Raw genomic sequence first — 15,760 nt, 5'->3', positions numbered from 1 at the left:
GGTTTATTCGAAAGACTTTATTTTAAGTAGATTTTGCGGCTTTGGAAATGATTCGAAAGGGGAAGACTCAGCTATTGGAGTGATTTTTTATTGATTTAAGGCAAGTGACCTCTTAAAACTTGTATTCTCGTTGAATTTCATATGCTTGCTTCATTGATTTTTGAGTTGGGACTAATGGACATGAGGTGAAGGGTTTAAATTGTCCATTGATACATCTAATTGAATTAAAAAGGGTTTAAATAAAAAAGCATATGTGTTGAACATGATGATGTGAACTACCTTAATGTAACCCACACTGATCGATTATTGTAATGATTGAAAGCGTGAATGTGAACTTGAATTTTGCAAATTGTTATCTCTTCTATATGGTGTGATATTGCTTGTATGATTTGATCGTTGAACACCATAAGGAGACATGTGATGATTGTAATGTCGAGGTCTTTGCCAGCGAATTATATTATGTTGAGGTCTTTGACGGCAAGTGTTATTAAGCCGAGGTCACTTGCCGACAAGCGTTATAATGTCGAAGTCATTTAACACAAGTTTTTATAAAGCCTATAGAAAATTTTTTCATTTAGTGATACTGTGCCGATGAGAAATGGTTCTGGCGAGAAATTGGTCATTGTAAACTAATGTCAGAATTGTGTATGCGTGTATTGTTTACTAATTATAATTGATGCACTTGTGGTGTGTAAATAAACTACTTGACATTGAGATTGACTTATTTGAACTTTTTGATTGTTGAATTGTGAAGATTTTTCAATGGAGAATATTAAGCCTATGAGTCGTGTTTTGTAGAATTGCTAGGCTAGGTTGATTTCTTTGCAGGTTGGAGTTTGAGGAGGTTCAGTTAGAGTGTACGGTATATCATTTGCAAGATAGTTTCCATTTTAAGTAGGTTTCCTATCGCGTCTCGCGTTGTTGTTACTCACCCCTTGCTTATACACTTGTGTAGAATTCGAGCTCGGACCGGCTTGTTGATTTGTTGCTCCTTCTTTGAACTCGAGGCTTGTGAAGGACTTGAAGAGGTAGATTCTTGTCATCCGACGAGCCATCTTTTTCTTTTTCTTACACTTTGTTCTATTTGAAAAACTAAGATTGAGACTTATACTTATTTCTTAAATTAGAACTTATGTATTTAGTGGCTCGTACACGTGACAACCAAATTTTGGGGTATTGTTTAGAATGAATAAGACTTTTTCTCATTTCTTGTTCTACTTTATTGTATTTCCATTTTCTTTTGTATTTGTTTGGTTAAAGCTAAATTTTGTTGGTTGGAATATACAAGTGTCATCACGTCTAATTTCGGGTTCTAATACAATTTTATTGTTGTAACTCGTTGTTTGAGAGATTGAGAGTGATGTTCATCTAATTAGGTTAAAAAAAATGTAATATTCTAATTGATAGCTTGCACACTTAGCACTAGCAGAGTATACTGCCATTAGATATTCGAGTTTTTCTTGAAATCATGATTATAGAAACCCTAGTATCTTTAATTAATTGACTCTATCTTATAGAAATATTATTATTTTTATTTGATTACAATTGATAAAGAAAGATACATAATTTTCACAAACCCCTCCTTATGGAAATAATCAAATAATAATAAGACCACGTTAGGCTTAGTTTTCACCTTATTTTTTGTTGAATTCGACCCCAACCTAGTTGAATTCTATAATTAACAGCTATCGTCTTATACTTCTAAAAAAATATAGTTTGGGCATATCAAATAGTGTTATCATCTGATACATTTTTGTTGTTATTGCTTATTCTTTTGTCGGTTTTAGGGCAAATAATTTTTGGACCTTTATTTTGTTTCTATTTCATGCAGATTGTTGTGGGCCTCTATGGTCCAAGAGTAATTCATTAAAATATAGGTCTTAGGACTTTTTTTTAGTTAAAAAAATAATTGGGCTGCTGACTGCTTGTTGATGGATGAGGTTTTTAGGCAAAAATAGTGCATCGTATACAAGCAAATGTGATTGATGAATCACCTAATTGTGCATCGTATACAAGCAAATGTGATTGATGAATCACCTAATTTATTGAATTTTTTTGTTATCATATAAGTCAAAATTGACAAATTTGAAACCTCTCCCCTCATACACAAGCCCAACATAGATTGTTTCTCTCTTTGTTTTTATATATTTATTTTTTGTTTTTGTTTTATCCTAAAACCATTTAAAGGAAAAATGCATGATTCTATCTCTTTTAACACTTGCATCATATTTTTGTATTATATGTTACACAAGAAACAGTTTTGTTTTTCCTTCTCACATGAGGGGGGTGTTTGTGAGTCGGTAAAGTACTATTTTTAGATGTATTAATTCCATGTATTGGTATATATATATATATTTAAAAATTAATACCAACATAAATAATTAATTTATGAACTATTTTTATTTTAATTTATTTGAAGTTTTGTGATGACATTGTTGATTGTTTTTGTTACCATATAAACCAAAATTTACCAATATGAAACCACCCCACCCCACCCCCACCCCCACCCCCAATACCGCAACAAAAACGGTTTCACTTATTTATTTATTTTTTGTTATTTCTCTAATACCAACTAAAGGAAAAATGCATGTTTATAATTCTTTTAATGTTAATCTAATATTTTTTTATTATACATTATACAAAAAACTGTACTAGTCTTCTTTTCACACAAAGTGGATATTCCTAGGCGATATAGCCAAAGGCGTATCCAAAATAATAAGATAATGGGTGCACTATTACGAAAAGTTAAATCTAAGATATAAATTCATCTGGTTTAACAAGATTCTGTCAAATAAAATATTCAAATTTCGAACTTCTCTTAGAGAGGTGCACTCAATTATCATTGCACAACATTATACTATACTTCAACTATGAATTCACCCATCTATATTTAAATACTTTTTAAAAAAATATACTACTACTATATATGATTTCAATAGAGGAGCATGGGTTTACGTGAACCTGATGATCCTCTCCTGGAAATATATATATATATATATATATATATTGTCATTTTTACCTGTTTTGATTTGATATATGTGTGTTTGTGTGTGTGTGACAGAGAGAGAGCGAGAGAGAGATGATTTGGCCTTTTTTTTTAAATTTTGTTCGATGATTCTTATTCGTTAAGGGTGTTCTTTTACTCTTATAACATGTAAAAAGATAGAATTAAGTTTTAATTCGCATAAACCTGCATAGACCCGCAACTCGTCCTACCACACATTAGTTTTAAAAAAACCTTAACTTTCCCCATATATACCTCCACCACGCACAACCTTAAAATTGTCTCACTCTACATAACCTTAAATCCACCCGGCCCTACATCAAATCCACCCCATTATCATCCCCATATTTGTGTGTCAATGATCCATGAAACTGAGAGAAAATATTGCAGACCATATATTCTTGTAAAAAATTCTATGAAAAAATACAAAGTAATGACAAAAAATAACCTATAAACCACACTCTAAGTTAATAATAGATACATACAAAGACAGAAATGAAAAATTTATTAAAAGAGTTAGAAGTTCATAAATTTCTTTTAAAATGATCTCAAATTATTTATCTATTAATAAATAAAAATTAAAATAAATTATTGTGACACATCATACACAAAATATTTACAATCTTGGACCCTCAAATTCTTCCACTAACAAGTCAGAAACTCAATAAATGTAATTTGGAAATTCTTAATCACATAAATCTTACTCCACAATCCTTTTCCCATTATCATCGTGAATTTTATTCATCTTAGCATGGGAAGTACTCCCAAGCTCAAGATTTTTCATCGCCTCAATCAACTTTGTGTGGTTGGAGGAAAAAAGTGAAAAATTACTTTCATTATGTAACTTATAATCAAACTTTGAATGAGATTGAGTAGATGAGGGAGCAGACGGAGGAGGAGGAGGAAACAACTCAAATGTTGGAATATTTTTTAGAGGAATTTGTTGAGTATTAGAATAATTTCCAAGTCCAAAAGTAGTAGTACCATAACACTGATCAAGTGGTGGTGGTTCTAGATGAGGGTTACAAGGAATGATCATCCAATTACTATTTGGACCATTTTCAATCATAATGTCCGCATATGATTGGATGTATAAAGGGTATCGATACACATAACACCAATTGTATTCTCTCTCCGGACGAAGCTCTTTCAGTGTATGTGCGAAGAAACAAATTGGTCTGTTACATGACGTTCCAGCTTGGCACAAAATGGTCCTGTAATTTGCAGGGTGTAACTAATACTCAAAAACTCCATGACACAATTCGCAATGATCTCCCTTTATGCAAGATGCGAATTTGTAACTTGGGCAAGAAATTGGAAAATAGTTGTATTTTCTAGGGTCACGTCGACGTGCTTTTTCCCCTTGATGGGTAAAGGGGCAAGATATCCAATCGTGACAGTAATATTTTGAGCACTTTTGTACCTTGTAAATGTACATACGAAAATTATCAGATTCATATAAATCTTGACGGATACATTCGCTGAAATTTTCAGAATTCGCCTCTTCTCCCAAAAATTGTTTGTGAAATGGGAAAGATGATGAATAGTAGCTGAAATATTGACTGTCTCTATTATCCATTTGTAAAGATGATACAATTGAAGAAATATACAATTATAATGCAAAAAATTATTGATATTCTTCACGAATAGAAAATCAACTTCCCAAAAATAAAAAAGAAGAAAGGAAAACTTTCCAGTATGGCTGAAATAGAAACTTTAGATTTTATCTAAAAAAAAAAGGGGAGAATTTCTTGTGGAGTAAGAGTGTGAGTGTGCAATAGTTGCTTGAATCATGAGGTTATTTATAGTGTGAAGAGCAAATGTTATGTACTCTAAGGATATAGTAATGTGAGCTTAAGTTGTAAATTGTCCAGTTAAATTCAACTGTCACACTTTTGTTTTTAAATTATCATTTCTAGAGGTGATGTAACTTCTGTATATTTGGAAATAATTTAATTTATATTTTAAAATAATTGTTTTTTCCTATGAATAATTTTAGACCACCACTATTTTATAAAATTTCATTTTTTAACAGACTTTCCTATGCAAATTAGCTTCGTAGTCAAGGAATTTCTAGCAAAAATCAATCTGTTCATGACAAGCCAATTTTTATAGAATTTCGTTCAAAACATTTTTGAAGAGCCATTTTTTGATAAATCTCATTGTCAATAGAGCTTCATGACCGAATATATATATATATATATATATATATATATAATGTAATGTAACATGAGATATCACTGAATTTGATTGAGTATTTGTATAAAAATATGTAATATGAATAAGCTCCATTAACACTTTATGTGTATATTTTAGTTAGAACTATTATCTACATGTAAAATTTCAAGTATAAATATTTTATCATGAAAACTTGTAACAGAAGATAGCAAAAATTAACTTCTTTCATGTGGATCTTGAACCGATAAATCTTAAACAGGTATGTTTTGGATTATATGAAATAAAAGCCTTAAATGAGGATAAGAAATTAGGTTACAAAATAACAATAAATAATTTGTCATATTTTAAAATAAAGAAGCAATACTCTACAAGGCATCCTAACTACCTAATTAGCCACCGGTTTTTTTTTATGGAAAATGCATAAGTACCCTCAAATTATGCCCTAAATTCAAAAGACATGTTTATATTATACTAAGGTCATATTACCCCCCCTGAATTTATTTTATAAATAATTTTCTATCCCTTTTTGACCTACGTGGCACTAATTTGAAAAAAAATGTCAACACACTAGTCACACAAGATAGTGCCACGTAGGCCGAAAAGGGGTAGAAAATTATATAAAAAAAAATTCAGGAGGTAATAGGACCTGAATATCGTATAAGTGTGTCTCTGAGAATTCGAGCATAGGTTGAGGGGGTACTTGTATATTTTCCCTTTCTTTTATACAAAATAAGTAACCCAAAAAGAAGAAGAACAATGAATTCAAAGGTTAAAAAGTTATTTTTGATTCTAAAGAATTTGTATTATTGATTACATAATCATGTTTATAGTTTCAAGCATTTCATGATTAGTGGAAAGAAATATAAAAAGACAGTATGTTATAAAAAAAATTAAATTACATTAATACTATAAATGCTTATTTTAACAGTATCAATATATAAAAAATAATTTTATCATCTAAAATTATTTATGGATGCATTATCATATCTTGAGTACGTGAATATTAAGGTTTTGATTAGGACAGGACCAATTCAAGATATAGATAAAGAAATAAGAAAGAAGATTAATTTTTAGACCTTGAAATGTTAAGAATATTAACTTTGATGCTTACAATATCTAAATCAACCCAAATAAATTTTAATTAATAGAACTATGAACTTTTGATTTTTCAATTAATTGTCAATCTTCACAGATTAAATGAATTATTCATGTAATATGTTAATATTTTTTATGCTATTCTTTATTTGAGGAAATATGATAATTGTAATTATAATAATTTAAATATAAGATATTTGAAGACCACATAAATATATATTTTTTTATTTAATGTTATATTTTTCATTGAAATATTATAAGGATCAAAATCATTATTTATCGAAGAATGAAGATTATAATTATCCAATAATAGTTGTAGAAATCCCTTAATAGTGAAATATCATTCGATGAGAGTAACTTTTGGTTATAAGTTTTTAATGAAGCATTATAAATTGTATGCTTAAAATGTAAATTTGATAATTTGAGTGGGCCAGAATACTTAATAAAGGGTTGCAGGCATATGTTTGTGTATTCAAATTTCATCTATGGCTAAAAAAGAATTAGCTCAATTTTTGAAGGCCTTTATAAAATGTATATGTACATACTTTGTATAACTGTGTATAAATTTTGGTTAATAATTGATATAAATGTATATTTGACCATTTATGTTTAATTGTCAAAGCTAATACGTATGTGTTATAAATTGATGATTGACGCATATGTGATACGTATTTGATGCTCAGAGCTCAAGAACTATCGAAGAAGAAGAGAATATCTAGAAGCCTGAAAAAGTATTTAAGTCTAATTGATGAAACATAGTGAATTAAGACATAAAAACTTACCAGCAACTCATGTGAAGGGATCGTTTAAATCCCTTGCAATATTAACCAGAGGTCTCGAGTCCGAGCCATGAGAAGAAGATTTCCGTGATACACACACTTTATTCTAGTCATTGGACTTATTCATTCGTAATCGATTTATATCTAGCAAAGAAAATTCAAATATCAATATCTGAAAAAGGAATACAATTAAATTTGAATTCTAACACATAATGTGCTTATGAAGACTCAATTTTCATCAATTAATACAAAGATATGGGATACTGATTTATTTTATTTCCTACAAGTTTCTTTTAAAATATGAGTAATTGTTATACCTTTAATAAACTCAAAATGTCATATGAATAAAGAAATAAATCTTTAATTGATTTAAGAAAAAAAGAATAGAAAACGATGTGAATTGTCAAGATTGTTGGAGAATTATTTTTATTTATGATTTATTATATTATTGTTTTACATATGAAGAGTGCTTATCTCGAGCTATGAAATGATCTTAGACATATATCAAAGACTTAATTTTAGCAGACATAAAAGGAACAAATCTGTTAGAACAATATTATTTAAAAAATTATCGAATTTGTAAATAAATAAATTCTAGCAATAAAAGGAGATATAGATTATGAACTTATTAACAACTACAAGAGAAACGCATACCTATACAAACTGACTACACAGAGATTTCATGATCTTTGAACTGATGATGTACTTAAAGTAATTGATTTCATGGCATCTGTGAGCTTATTAGATGTCGCTTACAAAGTGACGCAAATTCCTCGATATTGCGATATATGAAATATCGAAGTTAAGACCAAAACCTTCATATGAACCTAATCAAACTTTAGAATACTTAGGTTTGAGAAGAAGACGCCTCATCAATGAAGCCGACATCAGAGTAGATCGGAGTAGAATGGAAGGGGTCGAGAATTTCCCTTTTTTTTTGGTCTAAATAGTTGTATAGTTGTTAATTTTCTTCTTTTATATTAATTTTATGAACCTCATCAATTTGTAGAATCCTTGAGTTTTGAGAAGAAGACGTGTCATCTATGAAACCTTCAAGAAGCCGACATCAGAGTAGATAGGAGAGAGGTGCACGTCATCTAGAAGAGGGAGTTTGTATACGTGTTGTATTTTGTTGTATCAAAAATACGATTGATACAACTAATTTGTACTAAAATAAATACAATTACATAAGAAAATATTTTTTAGCTACGTGTTAGAATGAGAGAGGCGAAACAGAATGAGAGAGCGAGGATAGAGCTGAGCGAGACTGAGAGAGGAGGAAGAGAGACGATTGATATCAATATAGGAAGGAGATAGGTGAGTGAGATCAAAAGAGGGAGGAAAGAGGATGAATACATATTGTATTTGTTGTATCACAAATACAATTGAAACAAAATACTAATTATGTTAATACAAAAACACAAATACAATTGTCTAAATATATTTGATATAAAATACAAATCTCTCAAATATATTTGTTGAATACAATTGATACATAAGAAATTTAACATAGAGGATGAATGCATATTGTATTTGTCGTATCAAGTCTTATCAAAAATATAATTGATTCACTGGATTTGTATCACAAATTGAATTTATTGTATCAAAGTACACAATTTATACATAATACAAATCCAATTGATATGGAGTACAAATACATTTGTGCATGATACAAAATTCTATTGTCATATTCTGTGGAATATTTTTGACCTACAGTTGTTTGGGATGAAGAGAAAGAGACGGAGAGAGAGAGAGGCATGCAAACAAGAGAGATAGAGGGGCTTTCTTGCAAGAGAGTAAGAGAGAGGCGTGTGTGCTAGAGAGAAAGGTTTTCACACACACACACACAAGAGAGAAAGAGAGAGAGAGAGACTGAGAGAGAGAGATAGGCGTGCACACGTAAGGTTAACATGCCATATCGAGTATGTACATAAAGTTTAAGATAATCATTAAGTTGGTCAAGGAGTGAGAGTATTTCACATGCTAGATAGGGTAGTGGCACCAAGAGGTTTCCTTTCAAGGTTCAGTTCAACAGTCATTTATCTATAGGTAAGGATTATTCAAGCCAAGGCTCATATGGTTATTAGGGTAGATTAGTGTATGCCGCTATTCAAAGTACAAATGGTATTAGTTGATCCAGGCCTAGTAAAATTGGTCAGGTTATACATGGATGATCATTAGGTCGAGGAGGTCATGCACAATCTTTGTGTACTCTCAACGAGGTTCAGAGTTTGTGAGGAGTTTGGGAAACAGGTAAAGGATTACCCAAACGTCCATCTTGTACGATCTACTCAGGATCACACTACTCTCTCTAGGCCAAATCTATCGGCACAGGGTACTTCACATGGTGCTAGAGGAACTATCAAGGGGGAGATAATGGGGATTGAGGCATTGTTTGTGGTGTCTCTCAAACTAGTGGTGAGCCTAGAAAGTTTTATGATATAATAGTATATTTGAGGTAAAGGCCTCAGATGAAATTATCACAAGTAGCTTCCTTATCTATAATCATGGTGCTACAATATTATTTGATCCTGGGTTGACCTACTCTTATGTGTCTACTTATATTTTTGCGGGTATTGATCATGTGTGGGAGTCCCTTGTTGTGACTTCTAGTGTCTTCACTCTGGTAGGCGATTACTAAGTGGTGGATCAGGTTTACAGAGGGTGTGTAGTGATATTTTCTAACAGTGAGACTCGAGTTGACCTGATTTTACTTGATATGCTTAATTTCATATGTTAGTTGGTATGGATTGGTTTTCTCCCTACCATATGGACTTATATTTTTGTGTAAAGGTTGTGACCTTATCTTACCTCAATTTGTGTTGAAGGGTGCTCGAAGTTCATATCCAAAGGGATTGATGTCTTCATAATGGATGTTTATATTATTTTGTACATGTTCATGGTTTTACCAAAAATCCATCTCCTTTAGAGACCACGAAAGTTGTTAAATAGTTCATGGATGTGTTTTCGACAAAATTACTAGGTGTTCATCCAGACTGTGACATCGATTTGTGATTGACTTGAGTCTGAGCACCCAGCCTATTTATATCTCTCCTCGCTGAATGTCCCCGACTGCATTGACGGAATTGAAGCCTCATTTGGATGACTTGTTGCAAAAAGGGTTTATTTTATCTAATGTATCCCTATAGGGCTGACCAATCTTATTTGTGAAAACGAATGATGGTATTATGAGGATGTGTATTGATAATCGACAACTAAATAAGGAAATTGTAAAGAATAAGTATCATTTTCCTTATATTGATGGTGTGTTTAATTAACTTTAGGGTGCATCATTGTTCTCCAAGATTGACTTAAAGATGGACTACTATCAGTTGAGAGTTTAGGATTTTGATATCCCAAAGACTACTTTCACGACACATTATAGGGATTGTTAGGTTGTAGTAATGTCCCTTAGTCTGATTAATGCCCCGACCCCTTATATGGAATTGATGAATTGGGTACTTTGTCCCTATTTGGATTCCTTTGTGATTATGTTTACTAATTATATCTTGGTTTATTCCAAGAATGAGGTCAACCATGTTCATCACTTAAGACCGTACTCCAAAAATTGTGAGAGAAGAATTTGTACGCAACTTTATCCAAGTGCGAGTTTGGCTTGAGTTTGTGCTTTTCTTCGGTCATGTGTTGCACGAATCAAGGTATTATGGTTGATCCGTCTAAGGTTGTGGTAGTTTTTGAGCGGTCGGGACCTACTTCCCCTACTAAGATTCAGAATTTCATTGGGTCAGTGGGCTATTATCATCAGTTTGTATAGATTTTCTCTTTCATCGCAACTTTACTAACAAAGTTTGCTCAAAAGACTGTGGTATTTCTGTGGAATGTTTAGTGTGAGGAGAGCTTTCAAAATCTCAAGAATTTTTTAACTCCAACACCTATCTTCGTGTTTACCCGAGCAAGGTATGGCATTTCTGGTATGTTGTTACACTTCGGGTGTTGGTATAAGGGGTGAGTTGATGTAAAAAGCTAGAGTTTGGAAGCACCTAGTATGGGTAACTTCTCCATTCTTAAGCTGGAGGAAATATCTTTTTCTTTAGAAGCTCATTCATTGGCTGGACAGTTCCATCAACTCGAGATTCTACAACTCACCATGTTTTAGCCTTGGTTGAAGCAAGGTCTACATTGATAGATCAGATTCGCTATGACCAATTTGAGGATGTCAAATTAAAAGTGATTCAGGACTGAGTGTTTAGAAGTGAATCTAATTCAAATATCGAGGAATTGTTGAGGATTTGTGGTTGCATTTGTGTTCCCAATGTTGGTGGCTGGATGTGTATGATATTGGAGGAGGTGCATTGTTTTAAATATTTTATTACTCGGGAGCTATCAAAATGCATCATGATTTGAGGAAACACAATTGGTGGTCTTGTATGAAGAGAGATATTACGGACTTTGTGGCCAAGTGTTTGAAATGTCAACAAGTGATTTATAAGCATCAAACAGCAGGTGGTGCGATGCAAATGATACGCATCCTTGAGCGGAAGGAGGAGTGCATTACTGTTGATTTTATGACTGGTCACCCATTACCCTTGATTTGGGTAAGCTTAATTCTTTTTGGGTTATTATGAACCGTTTGACCAAGTCGGATGATTTTATCTCGATGAAGACTAAATATAATGTAGAGTAGGTTTCTAGGAAATACATTCTAAAGATTGTTGAGTTGCATGGATTGGCCATTTCAGTTGTATCTGATAGAGGTGCACATTTCACCTCTCATTGATGGAGTTCTATGCAGATAAATACCAAGCTTCAGTTGAGTACCGCCATCCATTCTAAGATCAATGGTTAGTATGAGTAGATTATCAAGTGCTTGAGGATATGATTCAGGCTAGGATCATGTACTTTGGTGGTCATTTGGACCAATCCCTACCTCTTGTGGAGTTATCCTATAACAAAAGTTACCATTCAAACATTTAGATGGCACCGTTTGAGGCTTTGTATGTGAGGAGGTATAGATCTCCCGTTCGATGGTTTGATCATGTGGATTACAACTTTGAGGCACTTATACATTGAGATACTCAATAGATAGAGTGAAATTTATTCAACAACACCTTGTGATAGAGTAGGTAGAAGATTTATGCAGATAGGTGCGTGGGGGATGTGTCCTTTGGAATTTGTTAATAGGTTTTGCTTAAGATTCCATATACAAAGAGTGTGATGAGGTTTGGAATGAAAGGAAAACTCAATTTGTATTTCATTAGACCTTTTGAGATTTTGGGGAACTGCATAAAGGTATCTTACAGGTTGACTTGCGATCTAGCCTTTCACTGGTCCACCTTGTGCTTCATGTATCGATGCTTAAGAGATATCATCATAATTCTCATGTGATTGAGTGGGATTCAGTTGCTTTGGATCAAAATATTTCCTTTAAAGAGGAGCCTTTTTCTATCTTGGATATGCACACTACACCATTGAGATCCAAGCACATTAACTCAGTGAAGGTAGAGTAGAGACACCAACCAGTTGAGGAGGTGACGCTAGGAGCTGGAGTCTGACATATATCGTAGATAACCTACGTTTTCACCCCTTCGGGTACCTTATTTTGCTTTTCATTTTAGGACGTACACATGTTTTAGTATTTGATAATGTAATGTCTCATGTCTAGTCAATTTGCTTTAAGTTGTGAATTGACCATTTTTCCCTTTTCCTTAGTGTTTCAATGCTTAGTTTGAGTTGTGGGAATGGTTGGTGTGGTCCTTGATGTGATAGGGTGTGTTTTGGGTGATTTTGACCTTTTAGTTAAGAACTCTTGGTACAGTTGACTTTGGCCAATATTTCAATTTCTAAGCATCAAATGGGGATTCCCTCAATACCATTCAATCTGGAACATCAAGTTTTGGCTAGTAAGGTGCTTGATTAGTTTTCTGAGGCCTTGCGTTGAGTTTTTGGCATTGGGCTAGGATTTGAGTTTTAATCCTTAAGAGTGGTCTAGGAGGGTAATTATTTGATCTCTTTTAAAATTATTTGATCTCTTTTAAAAATCTGACGATTTCATTTTAGTGAGCTAGCATGTCTAGCTTATTTTTAGTCCACACTATCAATTTTAGTGAACTATCATGTCTAGCTTATTTTAGCAGACACAAATGATCTATGAAGTCCATTCGAAGGCATTTTTCTTGTATTGGGATACTATTTTTTCAGTTCCTAATGCAAGTATTTTTTACCTCCACAATCGTGGCTTATAGGCTTGCGATCATGATATGTCTTTTACGTGGACTTCATGATCATGGTCCATATAGGCTTCCATTCATGATGAGTAATTTGCTTAACCTTAGTGATCACAGACAAGGGTCTATTGATCGCTATGTGAACCTCTTTTCACTTCGCGATGTGAGAGTTAGTGGCTTGAAGTCACATTGACCATTTATCTTCTAGATAGAACCTAATTCATGATTCTTCCCATTTTTCTCATCTATTTTTAATCTTTTGGAGCTCTAGGAAGACATTCTTATCAACTTTTTGTGAAAACTTGAGTGGGTAAGATTTCTCTAAAAATTGTTTATTGTTTACTTGTATTCTTATCATCTGAAATACCTTTAAATCATGATTTCAATGAGGGTTTTGAGGGTTTTCCCTAAGTTGGCAAATTGGAATTTTCATGAATTGAAACTAGTTTCTTGGTCGATTTTAATGGATTTGTCAACCACATATTTCTCTCGGCGTGTAGAACTTGTTTTTCAGCTAAAAATTGAATTTTACACTTTAATTTCTGAAGTGATTTTTGGGCTATTTTACCCCAGGTTTCTAATTCTATCAATATGGGTATCACTGAAATACTTTTATTCAATTCTTCCAGTCTTGATAGTTGGAGATCATTTTGTTGATCGTGTGGTTGAGGAAGTTCAATGTTAGAGTTATTGGAGTAAATTTTTGGCCTTCAAGGTAGGTTAGGCTTTCTCTCTTTTGAAATGAGACGAGTAAGTTATTTTCTTAAGAAATAAACTGTGATGATTTGTATTATGAGCTTTAGAGGTTGGTAAGTGTTGGCCTTCATTTTTTAGTTCGTATGATGCCTATTTGTGATACTTAAATTTTGTGAAGGCTTGTTTGATACCGTTAATTGTTGCTAAAACATGTGTTAATTAAATAATTGCCCGAGTGAGGAGCTGTGTGACCTATATTTATATTATTACATTGAGATGTCGGACTCAGGGGTTTGAATTTTTATTTGATCATCGTAAAATTAATGAAATGCTTTCTAAATGGTAAATACTCTTTTCAAATGGATTCCTTCAATATTCCTATGACTTGATGTCTTGTTTCATGACTTGTGAGTTTTGGAACTTTATGTTATTCAAACGTCTCGTGAGATTATTATGCCTTTTTACCATAGGAATATGAAATAGTAGAAAAATAGTATTTTTGAAGAAAGAAAACGAGACACCTTACTTTTTTCCTTGACCATGAGCGAGGTTGCAAATTGATGAGATATTGAGATTTTCGGAATGGTATGTGGAAAGTGAGTCTCCCATGTATCCTTTTTTGGATGCTAAAGCTTGACAAGATGTATACAATAGTTTGTGCAATATCCTTGGTTCCACTATATCAGTTCATCGTCCATTAAATTGAATTGGCCAACTTTGTTGTGTTCTGTTACTTTTTTATATGTATCCTTTTGTTTTTACTTTATTCACGTCGTTATTAGATAAACTGATTGCGTTGATGCTGGAATGAGACTCTTCTGCCTACAGATGGAAGTGTTTTATAGTTTATTTCTTAAATCTAAATTGTTGCTTATACTCACTCTTTCAAACCTACTAAGTACATGTAGATCTTAGTCACACCTACTTCTTTTATCTTTTTTAGCAGATCCTAGTCAGTGTGATCTTCGTAGCGATTTATTGGATCTAGAAATTTCTTCTCTTTCGAAGTTTTGGTGAAATCCCACTTTCGAGATCGCCATTGGTCTCCATATATCATTTATAGTCTTTAATTTCTTGTCTAAGACATAGGATGTATTTCGAAATCTAGAAATATATTGATGCTCTTTATACTTATGCTACCGGGTTTCAGGATTTTCTTTATTGTTTTCTTATGAGGTGGCCTCCCTTTAGAAATCACTTATCGTTATTCCTTTTGGCTTACATACCAATTTTGTTGTTCTTGGGATTTGTGCCATCACGATCTTGAATTTTGAATCATGACAACTTTTTTTATCCCAATCGAACCTACACAGCTACAACCTACAAAGAGAGTAGCCCAAACCAGCAATTGAAAATTTCAAGTAACACATAGTTCAATAGCAATAACTTAATAGTTATGGGTCGATCCCAATCAAAGTTATCAACAGTTCTTACTCAACAAAGCATATAAAGAATAACTTAAGTTTCATCTCAACAAACAGTTTACCATCACGCTATCACATAATCAAGAGTCCCAATAACATATAATCAATAGTCAAAATTAATGAGGTGTGATGCAATGATGTGCAATGTTATATAGACTGATGCTTGTCTATCCTACAATACCGATAAACTAAATCTTATATAAAAACCCATGGGGGACTCACAAGTTTCATATGTCTGTGAAATTATTTCCATCAGCATAGTCATCTCTCGCTGAAATTATTTCCCATCGATATCAATATATCTCGCCGGAACCATTTACCATCGGCATCGCCAGAACCATTTCCCATTAGCATAATCACAATATATCTCGTCATAGTACATTAAAATCAATGTAAATA

The 15,760-nt window shown here is 32.7% G+C and overlaps 1 long non-coding RNA gene across 1 annotated transcript; it reads right to left on the bottom strand.

The window, feature by feature from the left end:
* Positions 1-3,547: 3,547 nt before the first annotated feature.
* Positions 3,548-8,106, bottom strand: LOC138348603 (uncharacterized). Its single transcript, XR_011221367.1, has 3 exons — positions 7,711-8,106; positions 7,060-7,200; positions 3,548-4,427 (listed from the first exon to the last, which is right to left on the bottom strand). It is a non-coding gene; the product is annotated as an uncharacterized lncRNA (long non-coding RNA).
* Between the last annotated feature and the right edge of the window lie 7,654 nt (positions 8,107-15,760).

Source organism: Solanum lycopersicum, chromosome 5 (assembly GCF_036512215.1).
Source record: "Solanum lycopersicum chromosome 5, SLM_r2.1".
Taxonomy (NCBI): Eukaryota; Viridiplantae; Streptophyta; class Magnoliopsida; order Solanales; family Solanaceae; genus Solanum; species Solanum lycopersicum.
This window is presented reverse-complemented; position numbering and strand designations above follow the sequence as displayed.